We start from the raw sequence: 6,104 nt of genomic DNA, 5'->3' as shown, positions 1-6,104 counted from the left end.
AGGTGTGGCTACAGTAGGATGTTTGACTGTCTTATTCAAAATAACAATAGACCTGAATCTGAGGTGTGGCTACCCCTGATTTTCAAGACTAGGAACATGAAGTTGGAGCTAAGGTGTGGTACTGAACCCTTAGAATAAGTGAGGAAGAAAAGTCTATATGTATGTTCTATATGTATGATACTGTGTTCCCCTTTTTGGATAAGGTATATAAGAGTGGTGAAAAATAAACTCGTGGCATTTCAGTATTAACTGATCTGTCCTCTTGACTTTTATTCTGTCTTTTCTTTATTGTCTACAGCTAGCCTTTCCCTCATCCACACTCCCCCACTCAGGAATGAGCTCGGGGCCCACTCAGCTAGTTCTGATTACAGCCCACAAAGACAGCTCCCGACAGGAAGGGCAGGCTGCCACCACAGGGTTGGGGGAAGCAGATAAAGGAACCACCACAACAAACATTGGTCTTTAAAAGGCTGGTGTCTTACAGCCTTTCAAGCACACACACGCGCGCATGTGCGCGCGCACACACACACACACACACACACACACACACACACACACACACACACACCCTGTATCTCCTCTCCCATCCCTCTCCCCTCATACCAGTATGTGCCATTGGACTCTTTTTCATAGTCTTTAATAGCTGAGCCTCTCTAACCCATGGGAGAGGCAGGCATCCCTTTGACATGTTAGTATTACCATCCACTATTCAGACTCTTTGGCTGTCTTGTCTGGTGCATTATACAGATTTCCTAGTACTTTCAAATTCTTGATGGATGATTCAAGTTTTCACACAATGGTGAAGATTGAGCCAATAAAAAAACTAATTCCAAGCATTCACCATTTCTCTACCATCTTGCCTTATTTTTTCCTGACTATGGAGTGAGATAAGGACATTTTGTCTTCTGGGATGTGGGAAACATAAGGTGACTGCAGAAATTAATGTTTTCATATATTTTCTATTACAATTTTGTTGTTTGTTTGCTTTTTGAGACAGTTTCTCTGTGTAGCCCTGGATGTCCTGGAATTTGCTCTGTAGACCAGTCTGGCCTTGAACTCACAGAGATTCTCCTGCCTCTGCCTCCTGAGTGCTGGGATTAAAGGTGCCACCACCACCTGGCTCTATGATGAATTTCTATAAACAAATCATCATTATCTTCTAATTAAAGTTGTCTGTTTCTCTCCTCAAGGCAAGAAAAACTATATTTTTTTCATTGTTTACCTTAAAGGATTAGCTAACTTATAGCAGGATTTTCTTTGGTCAGCTAGCTCACAAAAAACAACACGGAGACTTATTAATCATGAGAGCACAGCCTTTAGCTTGGGCTTGTCCCACTAGCTCTTATTACTTAAATTAGCCCAGTTCTACTCATCTACATGTTGTCACATGACTTGCAGCTTTTACCTTTCCTCCTTCGTGTCTTTTTCCCTCTGTGTCCAGCTGATGACCCCACCTTTCCCAGAACTCTCTCTATCCAGAAGTTCAGCCGATACCTCCTGCCCAGCTATTGGCTGTTTAGCTTTTTATTGAACCAATCACAGTGACATATCTTCACACACTGTAAAGGAGTATTCCACAACAAACAAACTTTAAACTATACTCAAATGCTTTTCCTGCACAGAGTTAAGACTTGCTTATTGGTGAGGAAATCCCCTGCATGCACAAATTTCTGATAGGATGATGAATGAGGGAAAAGTGGTACACACAGCTACATCAACAGTGGGCTCTTTGCTTCAGGGTACAGCTAATGGAGAAGATGACTTTTTTTTTCTTTCCTTGAGAACACTGGGGATTAAATTGGGCATGTGTCCAATTTAATTCTCCAGTACCTGGGAGGCTGAGACAGGAGGATTGACAAGTATTTGATACTATCCTGGGCTATAAAATGTGTTCCATGCTAGCATGAGCTACCAAGAAAAATTCCGGTTCAAAACAAAACAAACAAAATGTGTGTGTGTGTGTGTGTGTGTGTGTGTGTAGAGGAGTGGATTGGAGTGGAGGAGTGTCAGGAAGGAGAGGTGGCTCACACAGTAACTTTCAAGCATGAGAACTTGAATAGCATCCCCAGCACTCACATAAAAACTGGCCTTGGCAGCATGGTCTGTAACCATGTGTGTGTGGTAGGGTAGAGTAAATTTCATTGGTCAGCCATCCTAATCAAGTGATGAGCTCTAGGCTCCGTGAGATACCCATTTTCACAAATCTAAGGTGTTTCTGGGGGTGGATGATAGAAATATGGTTGATACATTATGTGCATGCATGGAATTGTCAAAGAATAAATATTCTCAATTTTCAAAATAAAATAAACAATGTGGCGAGTAACTGAAGAAGACACTACATATCAACCTCTGGCCTCCACACCTAGCCACACAAGCACATTCACACATATACACACATACCCCAGCCACACATACACACCAATTAATAAACAAGAAGAATATTAGGAACTAGAAATCTCTTGGGGGGCTGGCACAGGGGCTCAGGGGCAAAAGTGCTTAGCTCCAATCACTTTTGATGATCTAAGTTCATTCTCCAGGATTCACATGGTGGAAAGGGCAACTGGTTCCCACAGCTTGTCCTCTGATTTCCACATACACACTGTGCCAAGAACACACATATACTACTCTTCAAACACTGGGAAATAATAAATAATAACTGCCATTAACTTACACTCTCATTTCATTATTTTTAAAAAATATGTCTGGAAGGAAGGGAAATCCCAGTGTTTAGGAGAAAGAGAGACATATAAAAAGATAGGTGTTGGAAGCCCAGGAATTGTACTGACAGGAGGCAGGATCTGTAGGAGGTTTCCCTCTACACTATCCCAGCATGTGAGTCACCACCCTCTTGGGTATAGTATTGCTTGCCTATGATTTCTGACACAGATTATTAATGCTTTCAGAACATGGCATTAGATATACCATGTAACTAACATTAGGGAAGAGACAGCAAAATATAAAAATGAGATGCATGCTGCAAAAAAATGTTCGTGAGAAATGTAATAACATTACCACACATGCAAATTAAGAGAAGAAAGTGCTCTCATGAAAGCAAAGCCTGATTAACGTCATAATGTTATATAGGCCTTTCACTTAAAAGCCAGAAGGCTGTCTGGAAACCTCTGTGTCGTGAGAATCCACTTTACTAGGTTTTTAACCATTACTAAGCACAATTCCAAATGCTTTAGTGCTAACAGGACCACACCCCCACTGGAGTCACCCACACCAATGCCTGCTTTAAAAAGAGGTTTAATAGCCTACTCCAGGGGTATTTAATAGCCCAGTCCAGGGGTAATAACGTGTTGCTCTTCTTTGGAAAGCCTTTCATCCTTATAGATGTTCTAGTCACCTTTTCCAAAGCAAATAATGCTGACTCCACTTAATTCATGGTCCGCAGGCAAAACAGACCTAGGCTTTCGATGACTGACCTAAAGGCAGGGCATTGAGAGCGCACCACCTCTGGGCCAACTGTTCATGCACCGAGGCGATCAGAATGGACGCTAGACACCCCTACTGCTGCAAGAGCAGGATGGGCAAGGGTGTGGGAAAAGACCACCAGGAAAGCAAAGCATGCAGTGGCCTCACACAGTTAAGCAGGTGGCTTGTCTCTACATGGGTTATGACACTCTTTTATAGATCACTTTTACAGGCCTGCCATAAACTTGTAGTTTATTTTCTCTTTCAGGGTAAAGCAAAAAGCAAGTGGTCATATTACCAATTACTAGCTGAGCAGCCTTTATCTGGGATGGTCAGAATCAAAGCATCCAGTTTGTGCTTTTTTCAAATCTTGGAATCCATACATGAGATCTCTTTGAGATGGATCCCAAGTCTAAACATGAAATTCATTGTGTATCACACATGCTTGTGAGCAGAGTCAAGTCTACACATGATTTTTCAATAAGTTTATGCCCATAAACACACAAACACACGCACACACACACACACAGTTAAAAATAAATTCAAGAATGTTTTTAAAATCACCAGTGATGCACTACTTATAAACAACCCCTCAACGTTTCATAGCACACATCCATCAATTTATTTACTAAGCAGATATTCATATCATTTGAGATATATTTTAACATACAGTAATATTCACCACTTTTATAGAAGGTATGCATGACCTTCACGTAACCACCCTATAATCATGATACAGCATCAATCCCCAACCCCCAAAAGTCCCTTCCCATTCCATTGTAGTAGTTTAATCTCTCTTGACTCCTCTGTAGTAGTCACCTATTAGAGTACTGCTGCTTCATCTGAACCCCTCCCCTTTCTTCTCTACCATGCTGGGATAGTTCTCCCCACATGCTATGCAAGTGCTCTGACACTGAGCTCTTCTGTTATTTTTTTAAGTGTGTGTTAGAGTGTACAGGCACGTGGGTGTCTAAAGGGATCAGAAGATGGTGAGAGATACCTTCCAGCTAGAGTTACAGGAGACATGGTGTAAGTTCTGGAAACAGAACTGCAGTTCTCTACAAAGCAGCCTTCTTAACTACTACTGAGCTTTCTTTCCAGCCCTTTTGATTCTCTTGTTGTTGTTGTTGTTGTTGTTGTTTGGGAGGGTGGGGGAGGGGGTTGTTGGGTCAGGGTTTCTCTGTGTAGCTTTGTAGACCAGGCTGATCTCTAACTCACAGAGATCTGCATTCCTCTGCCTCCTGAGTGCTGGGATTAAAGGCGTGGGGCTCCTTTTGATTCTTATTTGAGACAGGGTCCAATTACATTGCTCGGGCTGGCCCCAAACTTTGTCTTTTTGTCTCGGCTTCCTCGGTGTTAGGATTATAGGTATATGTCATCACATCTAGCCTGTATTATATTTGAAATTCTACTGTAAGCAACTTGTTTCATGTTTTTGTTTGTTTAATCTGGCATGTTTTGTTTCGTTTTTTGGGGTCCCTGTGTGCTGTCCATTCCTGTTACTGAGTTGTATTCTGTTATGAGCAGGTAGCACAAGCTGTTTCTCTACTCTGTAGTTAATGGGTTTGGGGATGGTTTGTCTTTAACTTTTGTCAGTTCTGAATAGAACTGTGATAGACATCTACACACAGGTTTCTATGTATACAAAACTTTTTATTTCTCTTGGAAGAATTTCCAGCAATTGATTATGGGTTACACAATATATGCTAGGTATATTGAACGGACTTCTAACACTTTTACTTTTTTTATATTCTCATAACATGGTGTAAGAGCTCTTATTGCTCCAACATCTTCATTGATATTTTGTAAAAAAATAATGTTTTTGCATTTGTGGTATTCTAGTCCGTAAGTAGTAATGTTTCTGTAGTCTTAATGAGGTGTTCTAATACACAAGCAGGGACAGAAGCAGAGCCCTAGTTTGCATTTCCCTAACAGCTAATGATGTTGACTACTTTCTTAGGTGCTTGGTGTGAACCCTCTACACTGTGGATTTTGCTGTAATAATTCTTTGTATATTCTAGATGCTGGTACTTCATCTGAATTGTATTCTATGAACATTTTTCTCCCTTTTCATGGTTTTCTTCATTTTCTTCTGAGTGGTTTTTTTGTTTGTTTCATTTTTGTTTTCAAGACAGTCTCCCTACATAGCCTTGACAGTCCTAGAATCGCTATGTAGAGCAGGCTGGCCTTGAACTTGAGATTCACCTGCCTCTGCCTACCAAGTGCTAGGATTTAAGGCGAGCGCCACCATACCTGACCGAAGAGCAGTTTTTGACGAAGAACAGTTTGTCTAAGCACCAACTGCTAAATGTTGGCCCTGGAAATATAGCAATTACTACAACTTTAATACATGTGTTTTTAGCAAAAGAAAATATGGACGTTATCAGTTTTCTAGACTACCATTCTACTGCATCATCACTAATATTTTTTCATCACTAAATATTACTTAAAACACAATTTGAAATATGCACTGCATAGCATTCTCTTGGCCACATCTTAGTTTAGCTAAGGCTCTGTTTGCGTGATATTTATATTAATTCCCTTCAAAGCAAAACAAAATAAGAGAAGAAATATATAATCAATATACTTGTACAGAAGCCTCTGTCCACACCTGCAATTATTTTCTTAGTATAAATGCCCATCACTGGGAAGCCCTCCAAAAGGCATATTGCTTACTTGTAATTGTC

This window comes from Phodopus roborovskii, unplaced genomic scaffold (genome assembly GCF_943737965.1).
Source record: "Phodopus roborovskii unplaced genomic scaffold, PHOROB, whole genome shotgun sequence".
NCBI lineage: Eukaryota > Metazoa > Chordata > Mammalia > Rodentia > Cricetidae > Phodopus > Phodopus roborovskii.
Note: the sequence above shows the minus strand (reverse complement) of the source record.